Here is a 14,429-nt window from a genome sequence, read left to right as displayed (position 1 = left end):
CATAAACAATTAACACAGTTTTAAAATCAATTCTCTGACATGCCCACTGCAGCAATCTGAGAAGTGGAGTAATGATTTATGTTTCTGAGCTGACCTGCAAATGAGCTGCAGTTCTTCCACTTAGTCCAACAGTCAAGTAGTCCTACTTAATATAATACTATCAAAATTTTGACCATATAATCAGAGGTGCTCACTGTTTGTCTCTCATCTAATAGAAAAATAACCTTTATAACCTTAACAAAGATATATCTTCTGAGTAACCTTTACAGATAGCAGTATGTAGAATTTTGATGTATTCAGTCATTCATTTATTTGTCCGAAGTAATGTTACTTTCTGTCTACTTACACTAGAACTACAATGCTTGTAGATTACCTATTTCTCATGAAGAAGACAGGACTAATACTAGCTAAAAATCGATCTTTGATTATAAAAACTCTGACAAAAAGCAAGCGTTCAGCGTTCATTCAGGCAGGCCATGGAATCAAGCCGTATATTTGAGATCAGCTGATGAAACACACGCCCTTATCAGTGGACAGCTAGCTGATTTGCTTCTAAGCATGTTATTTCCTAATCACACTGCTGCATTATTTAAACTGATCTAGCCTGGCACTCTTTGCTGCTCCCTCTGCAAGCTGCTTTTTGCAACCCTCCTCCACCCCAGCTCCTCCTTTATTCTCCTTCTGACTTAATCAGTCTCATTCCGTTGTCATTGATGCCTGCTCTGCTCTGGGTTTTCTGCTGCTTCTCTCCCTGCTTCGGCTTTCCTTATCAGCATAGGAAGAGCAGGAACATTTGCTGTCTTTGCTTTATGCTTTGATGCTTCATAGACTTGTGGAAGGGCAGGAGGACCCCAGAACAGCTACACCCCCATTATAGATAGTGCAAAAAGTGCAAATTGATAACTGCTTATAAAAAGAAATGTTTATAACCGCAAATCTGTGTTTCTGACAAAGTGGTCTTGACTGAAGTTAGTTTAGTTTTCGTCAAGGGAACTGGAACAAGGCTTAAATGTTATTACTGGACTGTTGGACATTCAAATTCATGATATTTATTCACAACTATGAGGTTAGTATTGCCTGCTGTAGGTTAGATTATCTAATTTGACGATGTTATGATTGTTTAGAACCACTGCATATTTGATAGTTTCATTGGTGTTTGATCCTGAACCTGCCAAGAAAAATAGGGTGCAAGAAAGCATTTTGTCCTGTAAACTACGCAGATAGCATAACTATGTAGTTTATGTAGCTGCTTTGAGAGCTTAGCTTTAGCTATGTTAGCTATGTAGCTACATTAGGTATGTAGCTTCCTTATCTATAGCTAAGTAAGCTTTAGCAACATGAGCTTTAGCAAATGTAGACGTTAACTTAGCTCCGTAGATATGTAGCTTATGTAGCTGCTTTGGGAGCTTAGCTTTAGCTCTGTTGGCTACATAGCTCTGTTAGCTCACGGAGCTACTCTGTAAACTATGCTGACTGCCTCAGAATGTTTTTGTGAAGGAGGAACTTTTTTCCTATAAGCACTGTTTACTCAGCTTTATTCAGTGTTTTATAATTTGGTTTTGCAGGTCAGGTTAATGACTTGTAACTTTTGATATCCTAACCCTTACCTCAACCCTTACCCCAACCCTGAACATACGTTAAATCCAATTTTATTTTGAAAGTTTTAGCATTTATTTACATTCTGAGATATACAGCATCTCAGAAGAATGGTCTGCAGCCAGACTGTCTTGTTAAAAACCAGGAGATAATAGCCCACTCAGTTAAGTTACACCTCCTAAAAAAAGCAACATGCTCCCTGTGAACACCCTCCAAAAAAGACCAAATAAAAGTTAAGAAGTTTAGCTTGGCTTCTTCAAAAAACTTTCCCAATATCAGGCCTCCTAAATAAAAAGTAGAAGGTCGCACACCAGTGAGAAAATACCAAGTTTTCAAAGACGTCAGACATTTCCCTTTCAGAATTTTGCTGAATCCTAAAGCCCCTCCCATATGCATACTGAGAAAACCCTGAAATTGTGTAGGAGAGCTGTACACATGGAGCTGATGCAGTCTTTGTGCACAGAATAAAGCTGCTCACCTTCTCTGGGTTAACAGGTGTCCATGGTTTATTTCTTGGTAAAGATTCACATTGTGGAAACTGCATCATTACAGTTGCATATCAAGTTTTATTAGGTTATAACAAATCAAACTTGTTAGATTTTTTAAAACTGTTCTTGTTGTTTGTGTTATTGATACAGATGTAAACAGAAGAACACCCTCAGCCTAATAGTCCCAGCGTTGTTACTAATGTTTGGCATGTGTGAGTAATGTGAGGGATTGATTAGAGTTGTACTTATAATCACAGCAGAGCTTCAGCTATAAAAAACCTGTCTTCATTTAAACACACACTCCTCTTTAATTATTCAGGTTGGGATTGTCTTGTTAGTAATTAACCCAGGCTCTGTGTGCTGGGTTTGGGGTGATATCGGGCCAATTAAAGATCAATAATCCTGATGTTTAGCTGGCTGCCTCCTCACAGCGGTGTGTGTATGTCAGGACCACTGAGCAGTCGATGATGCTCATTAGTAAGCAGCACAGGTTTGTAGTCAATATGCTGCGAGCTGAGAGGGTCAGGTCAATATAGATCTGAGCGGGAAGTTAGTCAGAGAGGAGAAGAAAGAGAGACTCTGTCAGCTTAAGTTTTTTGTTTTTTTTTTACTCTTCTGTCTTCTGATTGGATGAAATTTAAAGACTAGTCATTTTTGTGTCAAATTTTTTTGTCTTGACATTTTTCATTGTTTTTTTTTTCCTCACTCTCTCCATCTGTCACTTTATGACTTGACAGTCATTTACTGCATGTGCGTCACATATCGCTTGAGTCAATACCATCAAATCCATTGTTAAACACAAGTACTCACACAGGCACTCACACTCCTATATGCATTCCCCCTCTGGTCTCACTGGGTTTATCTCAATCTCAGAGATCAGATGGGAATTAGTTGTGACGCAGTTCTCAACTTTCTACCCAGGGCCACACACACATAAATATTGCCTTTCTTATACCCACACTCAAACACTTTAGTTAACACACTGCCACCAACTGGATAAAGACAGACACAGTCATGCATAGCTGTAGGTTCCGACCCACCTGTTGTTATAGATGTGCAGAAGAAATTTGTAGAAATGCTAGATAAATAAACCAGGCATTTAGAAATACAAGTTTTTATGGTCATTATGAGATTTTTTTAAGTAATACAAACCCAACATAGATTGACAGAAGTGTTACCATTTGACTGAGTCCATTAATAAGGGCAATAAGCCCGCCACTCCATACACACACACACCACGCACAGTGCTTACAGCCAAAGACCCCAATAAAACTGATAGCTAATAAATTGGGATTAATGTTATGATGGAAGTAACAAACCTATGGTGATGACTATATTAAAAGACATAGATACAAATTAAAAATATTATCTTTAGCTGAAGTTAATATTTCTACAGACATTGGTCTGTATGACTTAATTGTAACTCAGAATAGTATATGTATGTAACTATCTCAGGCTAAATTACTAATTGCAATGATATTGTATTTATTGTTTAATTTTTTGTAATTTTTAGATAATTTTTTGAGAGTAATGTGAAGTATGATGAGGTGAGTGTAGTTGCAGGGTGGCGGTGGGGGCTGTCACTATAGGGGGGCCTCATACCAGAGTCTGCTTAAAGGCTGGCTCAGACTACAAAAATTCAGCCAGATTTAAGCCCGACTGCAACGTCGCAGCTCGTAGTCAAAACTCGGGCCTGATTTTTAGAGTCGGGAACGATAAATGGTCTTGTAGTGTGACATAATTAACGACGCATCCAAGACTCCTTATGATTCCTCACAACCATGATTCTACAAGACTAGCATGTCAGAATTTTTCAGACATCGTCGTCTAGTTTGACACCTTGACCTGACATCAACAACGTGAATCCTGACGTCTAACACCAGGAGAACCTTTGCTCATTATCTTTGCATCATCATTTACAAGATTTACCACTTTTATCCCCTTTTATTCCCTAAAACTAATGTATACATATTATTTTATTTTATTTACATTACCACATGCATACCTTAAGTTCAATCTGAATGAGAGCCAGTCCATATTGTCCTTCTTTTGATACATCCATACTTATTATCCATAGTCCAATCCATAATTATTTCTTCTTTCCCTTTTTTTGAGCAAAAAGACCGCTACAGTCACATAGAGCGCTTCTGTTGTAGAGTGATTGACACTCTTTGGCCCGCCCCCCGACAACCTGTGAACTCGCACTCAGTCGCGGAGACAGTTGTGACATCAGCATACGCTGAGCGACCAGACCACTCTTGTATTGTGGCCAGGCTGTTGGCCACACTAGTCTGACATGGTGCCATCATGAACGACCAAAAGAATCGTGTAGTCTGAGCCGGCCTTAAAGCCTCACTTTGGCCAAAGGCGGCCCTGAAGGGCAATCAATCAAAAACCTAACACAAAACCCTCTTTGATGGTTGACAGCAGCTCTATATATCCCAATAAAGGTTTATAGAATCCAGAAAACACATACCAGATCAATATTATCAGTCAATAATGGCTTTTCATAGAAACTCTGACATTTGAGTGTTTCTGTATTCATGGTCATTTTAAAGTTCAAGTTTATTTAATTGGCATTCTATTCATATTAATGTAACATAATTAGAAGGGGATGAAATTGCATTACTTAGGACCAGTATGCCAAAAAAGACATCAAAAAAGTAAATAGCAGGCCTTAAGTCTCGTTATACTTTCTCACAAACTGATGTGGAATTGTGACGCAGAGACATCTAGTACGTACCTATTGTCAGCTTCCACCTCACCTCAAACTGATATTTTCCCAAAAGTTAGGGGGCAGTTTCTTTAAATATCATGTCTGTAGCATGTTTTGACCTCTGGTGCGTCCGTGTCTTTCAAACTTTTTTGAGATGTTTGCAGCCAGGTGAAAATTTGCTGCACGGGACCTATGCAAAGGGGCGTGTCTTTAGATTTTATGTTATATTTGATGCACCAACACTTACGACTCTGCAGATGGGTCGAGCATAAAACAGGCTCTCATAACACATAGGGTCAATGTTGGATGCAAACCTCTTATCTCCAAAATCACCACTTTTCAGGAAAGGGAAGAAAAAAAACACGTTTTTTTAGTTTGATTCCAAGCATGCTAGTTTGAGTTTTTACATACAAAAACAAATATCTAACTTGTGTTGTTCAGAATGAACGGTATTTTCATTATTTTCCTTTTTTTCACCTTTCTCTCTCTCTCTTCAAGTCTCACAAGCACAGAGGCCATGGTGACCTACTGGCAGACACCTGTTGATTTAATTAGTGGTTGATGACAGCCATTGCCCCACTGACCTCTCTGCCTGCATGTGTTTATGTGAGAGATAAACTGTCATTAAGTGAGCACTTGCATATAAGGTTTGTGCATGAATATCTTTGTATTTTTGTTCTTTGAATCCTTCACACAGAATGTGTCCAAAGCATGATGAGGCCACTTACTGACAGAGAGAGGAGCAGGGAGCACAGTACAGAGAGAGAGAGAGAGAAAGAGAGAGAGAGAGAGAAGCATTGGCCTTGCTCGGCACAGTTAATACACTTGTAATGCTGATTATCTCCAGCATGTCATGTCATGGATGGATGAGATAGAGAGGAGGAGGAGGTAGGCTCCATGCTTGAGGGATTAAGGGTGGAGGGAGCATAGAGAGACCTGTGTGAGAAGGAGTGGTTGGATGGTCAGAGAGGAAAATCAGGAATACTTACCTCAGCTATTTTGTAGTTTCCGTAATTTCTAAAAAAAACTCAAAACCCTTGTTTGATATGTGTTTATAGGCCAGTTTTACAGATTATATTTGATAATCTCTACCTCAACAAAGCAGCAACCTCTGGTGATGAAAAATTAAACCAATGTGGATTTGCAAAAAATTGCAGTTCCTTAAATGTCCATTTAAGGCAAGGTCCAAAACTGAATTGATTCCCATTTGGTCACATGTTAAAATGTGAGCATCCTGGAAAAGACAGAGTTTAATCCAGCATTGTTCAACAAAAGGCCATAACCACACAACCGTCACATCTGACAGGTATACAGAAAAATTGTACAATTGATTCAAAGGTATTTTTCAAATTTGATACAACTCCTTTAAGCTTTGAATGTTTTAATGACACCAGCATACAGTAGCTGTTTTCCCATATTAATAAGGCTGGTCATTTCCTTAAACAAGTATATCATACCATCTTAATTTCCAAATTAAACAATCATCATAAAGCAGAGGGATATTATTCATTTGACCAAGAACAAACTACTCCTGCTGGTTATAAAATGTGACAAATGAATGATAAATGTATTTACTGTTACTCCAGTGACATCTCAGCTAATTGACAAGGAAACAGTAAAATCTCATTTGCTTATCCAGTCAGATGTAAAACTGATGCACTGCTTTAGTTTGATTGGCTCTCTGTCTCTCATTTGAGCAGCGTTGTTGCTGAGTAAATTCATACTATTCAGTATCTTGTGCAGACAGGTGTTGAAAATCCTTCATTAACCTCAATACCTGCGCTCAGATTTGTGTCTGTGGGTTAATATATGGAAGTAGGACAGAGAAAACAGAAGTGCTGTGTTTGCTGATTCAGAGATGGAGAGCTGCTCACCGTGAATGAAGAGACAGAAACAAAGACAAATTAAGCAGAAAAAGAATCCAAGATCCTGACAGAAGGACAGATAAATTATTGGGATAACATGTTTCAGTGCAGGGGGGAGGATGGCAGATTAAATTGTGCAGCAAAGAATGACGGAGCAGAGAGTCAGTAAAGGGCAGCAGCCCCTAACATAGAAAGGAGACAGAGGGAGAAAATGTCAGAGGCTTTATGTGACACAGGAGGGAGATTATATGCAGTCACTTCATCTTCAATCTGCAGCCATGTAGAGGAGGTTTAGTTTCAAGACACAGCAAAGCATTAGAAATGACAGAGTATGGGTTAAATAAGCACAGAACATTGTTTTTTTGTTTGTTTGTTTTTGCAGAATTCACAGCAAAACAATCTTTATCGAACATCTTTTTTGGGAAGTACATTGCATTCACAAAAGTAAATAGAAATTGCACTCCCTATCTTGTAGTTAGAAGAAACACTGCCACAATGGAAACAAATTAAAAATTACAATGGTAAACTAACATTTAACCATCAAAACATATCAAGTGTAAATTAAAGCTGTGAACAATAGCACTTGCTCCACAGTAATGTAAAAAAAGGACAACAATGCCCCATTGAATGTCTCATTTAAGTTTTATCATATTTAGTGGTTAAGCTAATATTGTTACCCCAGAGAGATTTTATTCTTTCAAAATAGAACAAGGTTTTTGTCCAAACAAAAGTAAGATACCCTTAGCTTGAGACTTAAACCTATGCAGTTATTTACACAGAGAAAGCAGCTAAGCTGAAACTCCTGAAAAGTCTCGGTCACATGAAGTACGGGTGATTGGACTTCAGTGAGTCATTTTGTACATGCACTCATTCATATTTCTTAACCCTTTATGGGGTAAGAAACCATATAAGCACTTCTCTGAAATACAGCTTAACCATTATGTTTTTTTCTCAGCCAGTCAGTGGAGATCAGTCAACATTACAGAAAGTGACATCATACCTTCTGACCAATCAGCAGTGGCCCAGAGCACCCTACACTTCCTGTTTACTCCAGAACTTGAAAAATGCACTTGTTTTTTGGTCCTAAACAAGTGGCTCTAACATCATAAATAACCATGATAACTCTATGAAACATATTTTAGAGTTGATGAGTAGCTGTAGGTGTTATGATAGGTTTTTATGAGTAGAATTTGGAACAATTACTGCAATCTGAGTATGAAAATTGGAGGAACCAAATTTGAACATAGGCCCATTTAGAGGTCTAAAATGTTGGCTAAATTAAAAAATATGGCCAACTCAGCCATATAATGAGTGTTTTCTTGACGAAAAAAAACTATACTTTTTTTTCTATAAGAAGAAACAAACAATTATAGAACTTTCAAGGTTTAAATAGTGCAATAAGTGTGATTCTTAGTCAGTTTTCTAACCTTATAACAGCTTTATAATACTTATTTGGTTTGTATCTGTTTTTATTTTTAATGTGAGTCTTATTTCTGCACAAGTTCATTAAACATTTGTGATATTTCTGACATTTTCTTGTGGAATTTTAAAGAAAAATAAAATTTAAAATAGTGAACTATATGTGTGTTATATACACAGTATAACAATGTGTATAGTTTTATTAAACTTAAATGGCATAAATCAGTCTTGTCCTGTTGGAATTATAAGATAAAACTGGTGGTTCCACCATTACTTATACAGTATTCTGAAGCCAGTCATGTCTTGCCACTAAAAGAGGCCAGAAACTAAAAACAACCTCGCCATGTCTTTTAAAATGAATATTTTTTTTAAATAACTTTTAATGTGCAAGTAAATACTCATTGGACTCTATGTTTATGTGTGTATGCAGTTCAGATGTGATAAAACTATGATTTACTACCAAAAAACAACTAAAAATTGACAGCCCTAGAAATAATATTTTTGATAGCTGCTGGCATGACTTTGTGCCTTATTGTAAGGGGTGCAAGAGCACCCTCAGCACTCCCACTCCCATGTTTATATGCATCTGAAACAAGCTATGAAGAAAAAGTTATCTAGTTACAAGAAAAGATCCGGTAATACAATGCACTTCCATAAAAAATTAGCATAGTTCTCATAACTTAAATATTCCCCTTTTATAAGCAAGTTTTTTAAAATATGCATATTTCAGGAAGTTCTACCTAGAGATTACGAAAGTATTTATGCAGCGGTGAAAAAAACATAAAGTTTTAATATTAATCTTGTTTTTTCTCTATGTAGATTTTATGTGTATGTTTGACAAATAAACAGTGAAGTTTGAAAATAAGGGAAATATTGTATGATTTTTCCCCAAAAAAACAGTGGGAAATACAAACCACTTGAAAGTTAAAGTAATTCATGCAAAAGTCAAGGAGAACATTTTTATTTGGTTTATTTATTCATGAAGTCAGACTGTGAATTTGGAGGAATATTAAAATACATTCTCCCTTGTTAGCACACATAAGGACATGCAACATTCATGCATCTTCACGAAATTTCAATGAGGCCTCTTTATTTTAATATTCAAGTGGTTTTGGTTTATTTTTTTAATTTTCTGAATTTAAATGAGGAGTAAGGCTGCTCTGTGCTTGAGACAAGGTGCAATGATGTGTAAGGTTAACTCATAAGAAAGAAAGAAAGAAGTTCACCACAGTAACTTTCACCCCAGCCTCCTTCTCTCTCATCTCTCCCTCTTCCTCCTCTCTCCCTCCCATCCCTCTCATGTCATGTGTTCAGACAGAGGTGGTTGTTTTTGAAAACAGTACACACACACAGGAACACACCATCCAAACATACAGAGTGTCCTAATCAAAGCCGGCTCTGCACATCGTGTCCCAGTTGAGCTGCTATTTATATCTGCAGCACTCTAACAGGGACGCAGCGGGTCATATAGGCCAAGCTGAGGAATCCATCAGGACCAACAGATAAACAGTTGCAACACACGGGCACATACTCTGAATACTTCAGTAAAGGGATCAATTTATTAGTTTCTTCTTCACTTAAGCGATCTAACAGCCCCTCCTTTCATTTCACACTTGGTTACACACACGTCACACATAAAATCAACAGGTAGTACCGGTCCAGTGTGTTGTTTCCACCAGTGTGATATCACATTTACATGTTTCTATGTGTATTCACTTGTTTGCTCCGTCTCCTGAACACCCTAAGTGTTTGCCCACACTTTTGTACACACACAGTCTTTCCTGTCTCATTAGTACCATCGCAGATCTTCAGTGACACACTCACAAAAACACAAACACACTAGCACAGATGTGGTTCAGGATGATTACTGATTTATGGCTGTTAGAGAAATGTGGTTGGCAGAGATCCAGCTTCTTTCTGACTTGTTCGTTTGGGATTCGAGAGCTCTGGCTTTCACCCAATTAGCTCCTCTCCCTCTCCATCTCTCTGCCTCTATCTCTATCTTTCTGTCCTGTTACTTTGTTTTCATGACAGTGTTTTGGATATTAAGTGCAATACATCCACAACTGTACACAAAGTAGAAGCCTTTATGATCCAAAAAATAAGAGTATTGGGAGTCATTGTAAACAAAACTATGATGCTCTGTTATTCATGTTGTTCATAAATGTAAGAGACTGTAACATCACCTATGAGAACACTGAGAAACACTAAGGCTTGTGATTAATTTGCTGTTAACTAAGTTTACCCTTGTGCATGAGGGCTGCCACGTGTCCCCTGCATCTGTTTGACATGTTGGCTGTGCACATCCTCAAAATTTAATGGGACGCAGAAACATGACTGGTAGGAGCTGGGACTGTCAACACAACAGCAGAGATGACAATGCCCGAAGCTCAGAAGCCTACATCTAAACTATTGTCACTGCATAGAGACAAGTACACCTGTCTAAAACAAAAGACACCTGTAGGAATAAAAGATGAAGGAAAAAATGGTGTTTCAGTTCAACCACTTACCATGCAAACTGGTGACTTTCAATGAGGTTTGTCCATAGCCAAGTTAATCTGGCTGTCTCAGACCATTACTGTGAGATGTTGTCTCTGTCAGAACATAAGTGCTGTAATTTTCCAGCACAATGTTTGTCCAATTTTGAACCACATTTCAAACATTACAGACATTACAGACTAAGAAACATTTCATAAATAAAACACAGAAGCAGGTCAGACGTCTAACGCAGGGGTAAATTATGTACAGACCCATTTTAGAAGTAGATGTGTGAATGTTAGCTGGCTTTAGCTATGTTAGTCCTAACTACAGCTAACATAGCTCTGCTAGCTACATAGTTAACATTAAAATGTAAGCCAATGTAGCCAAGTTAGCTTTAGCAGTGTGGCTAAAGCTAACATCACTACCGAAGCTGCATTGATGATGTGGAAATCCATGAGTTTCTTGAGCTTTAGCTTCATTAGCTACATAGCTCTGCTGTCTTCATAGCTTATGCAGCTAACAAGGCTTTGTAAGCTGCATTTGCTACATGAATGTATTTATGGAGGACAAACTATTTTTACCTGTAAGCAGACTGTATACTCGACGTATTAAATTTTATGCAATTTGGTATTGCAGACCAGGTTTTAAAGTTTTAACTGTTAACTTTTAATCCATTTTTTTTTAACCATGTATACCCGTTCTGATAGATGCTGTGTCTCACAGTGGTGGTCTGTAAGAGGGGGCATCTGAGAGCTCTGTTCTGCAGCCAGACCCCTCTCTCCATAGCTTTGTTTCTATTTGTTTAACCCATTTAGACCTGATGTAACATTCATGTCTTTTACCCTTAAGACCTGATGCCATGTCAGTGGGTTATGGATTATTTTTTGTTTTTTAAGAGAATAAACTGACCAATGAATTGCAATGCTGCAGCCATTACTAAAATGCATGCTGGAGAAAAGCTGAAGGATGACAAGGTTTTTAAATGAAGACCCTGATCATCATGTGAAATGTAAGCCAAGGTTCAGTGGATGAGGGACATACTTGAAGAACAAAATGGTTATGATTTTGACCTGATGGATTGATCGTTTTTAAAAGATGTAAACAAAGATTAGGACAAAGGCAAGTATTACCAGTCGACAGGTCTAAGCCTCCAAATGCTTTGATTTCACATTTGTATATGCAATTGAAATCCTGTGCAGTTTTTCAAAAGCCTAAATGTAAAGTGGCTGTTTTTAAACAATGCTAAGGCTTGAAAGGGTGTTTTTTAATTGAAGTTTAGGTCTAAATGAGTTAAAGTGGACTGAGGCAGAATGGAAAAGTGTGCTGTGGTCACAAAAAAAAGAAAGGTAATTCAAAATGCATTGGCATGGCATTAGTGTGTAAGGTGAAAGTACATGAATGCAGGTCTAAATGGGTTAATTTTCCATTAAATACATATCTGATGAGGATATTTTGACATAATAAAAAACTAAACAGACATTGACAAGGACTCTGTTTTCAACAGCTGCTGTAACAATGACATCAACAATCACAGTCAGCTGAAAGTCACCAGTAAATAGGGTCGTTTGCTAAACCTAAACACCTCTACTGCTACATCCATACACCATGATCTGATGTTATTGATTATCTATATTACTACAGAGTTAGTGTGATCTCAGATTTATATTTTAGGGGCGCTTAGATGGCAAAGTTGCACCCCATGTACACGGGCGGCCTGGGTTCAAGACGGCCTTTGGCTCCTTTCCCTCATTTCTCTTCCTCACTCTTCCAACTCTGTTTCTTATTCTATCCACTGTCCTCTTCTATAATTAAAGCTAAAAAAGCCAAAAAGTATATCTGTTAAAGAAATAATATTTTAGTTACCTCTGTGAATCCTGCCATGTTTATAGTTTACATCCAACACATCAGGTAGCTGTGCAGCCTGGTTTGCCCTCTCGAGGTTTCCTTTAGCAACACCCGACACACATAGGGAAGTATACGTACAAGAATGGTCATGAAGCAGCTGGACCCATCCATGAACACAAGGTGAAACAGAAAGTATATCTCCTGTGAGGAACAGGACAGAAAGTGTCCATTGCCTCATCTGCCATCTACTCCATGGCAGGGGATTTTGGAAATAAAGATAACTCAGTAAGAATAGTTTTAATGCTGGCTGCTGATCTTGTTTGCTTTTTGTGTTTAGAAAGAGGCATCAGTATTGATTTAAGTCTGTTTCATAACTGACTAAAAACTTCCCACAGGAGCTTCAACGGCCATAATAAGCCTTAACTATAGTGTACATGGTGGCCATAACTTCCCTTCATAGGATTTGGTTAGGAGGTACTTCTGGTCTGTTGTCCTAACATTGTATCTAAGTAAGAATAAGAAAAGTATGAGAAAATCACAGTTAATGTTCCTTTAACAAAGGGAATGAACATTAAAACAAACAAAGATAGATAGCTGGAGCAATGTAGGAAAATTAAAACCATAGCATGGAAAAAGGAGCCCATATATTAAAACCACATCTAAACAATGATGAAATTATTTCCTGTGCCAAGCATGAGGTTAATAAAAACCATATTGTGATGATCTTAAAGTTAAAATTAGATGCTGTAGTAAAATCAAGCATTAGCAGAAGTCTGTGGTTTTTCTGTGTTCATATTCCAGGCTTCCTCAGGCGTCTTGTCTCTGTAATTGCTGTCTTATCTGTAGATACAATGATTTTGTTAGCATTTAACAACTACAACTGCCAGGGGAAGACACTCCAGCTCGCTTTTTCTATATCTTTGAATCTTGTTTACACAGCCTTTTGCACCTCTCTGTCTCTCTCCCTACCTGTCTCGCTCTCTCTTTATTTATCTATTTCCGTCTTTCTGTTAGTCGCAGCCTTTTTCTTCTCTCTGTTTCCTTCCCTCTTATGTGTTGCCAATTCAAATTATTAACCCACACATTTACAACCAAGAGAGCTTTTCTTTGAGCATCCATATGTGCTTAACATAAACACACACACATCTTTCTGCACTCTATACACTCACATATACCCTCATAGTGCTAATACGTAGAACCAGATGGTAGAGGTTTGATAGTATAGAAAGGCAGGAAACAGATGTCTCCTTTGACTCTTATTTCTTATTTCTTATTGTCTCATCACATGCACATTCACCTTAAAAGTTAGACAGCTTATTAACGCTTTGATTTTTAATATCTAATGTATATTGCTTAGCTGTGTTGTAATAAAAGATTTTCAGTACAACTTATTTACTTATTCATTCATTTTTACAGTAGACAAAGCTAAACAAGCTTCTATGGAGTAAGACTGTTGTCATATGTCATATTTTCTTTAAAGGGATACTTCAACATTTTGAAGTAATTATGGCAATGGGCAACTTTGCCAAAATGTTGAAGTACCCCTTTAAATACACATCCAGCAGACACAGAGCATCAAAATCATTCAGTCCCCCCTGCCCAGTCTACAATTTTATCTCCTTTAAGGGTTGGTTTGGTTGCTATCATCTGACAAAATAGCCTATTTCAGTTTAATTGTTGTTTTCAATAAATTGCTTACTCAATTTTTTTTTTCTCTCTCTCCCATTTTTTTTCTTTTTGCTTTTTATAGCTCTGCTTAGAACCTTCTCAAGATCCAACAGTGCAAAATGTGAATTCTTGCAATTTTTCAACTGGTCTTAAAATTTTCATCAGGAGTGTTATACTAGCTAGAATCAAACTACACGATAACTGTTTCAAAATGATGAGAATAAAAATAAACACTTTGACATCCAAAACTGCTTAATTGAGTTATTTTCTGAATTTCCAACATGCATATAAGAGAGCTTCACTAAACAGTTAATACATACCAAAATGTGACAGTATTTATAGTAATAGAAA

At 37.4% G+C, this 14,429-nt stretch overlaps 1 protein-coding gene across 4 annotated transcripts in view; it reads left to right on the top strand.

Moving 5' to 3' along the window:
- jade2 (jade family PHD finger 2) overlaps positions 1-14,429 on the top strand; it is a 312,027-nt gene that overhangs the window by 245,931 nt on the left and 51,667 nt on the right. The window lies entirely within an intron of this gene.

This window comes from Cheilinus undulatus, linkage group 12, assembly GCF_018320785.1.
Source record: "Cheilinus undulatus linkage group 12, ASM1832078v1, whole genome shotgun sequence".
In the NCBI taxonomy this organism is placed as follows: Eukaryota; Metazoa; Chordata; class Actinopteri; order Labriformes; family Labridae; genus Cheilinus; species Cheilinus undulatus.
Note: the sequence above shows the minus strand (reverse complement) of the source record. Positions and strands in the feature narration are given on the sequence as shown.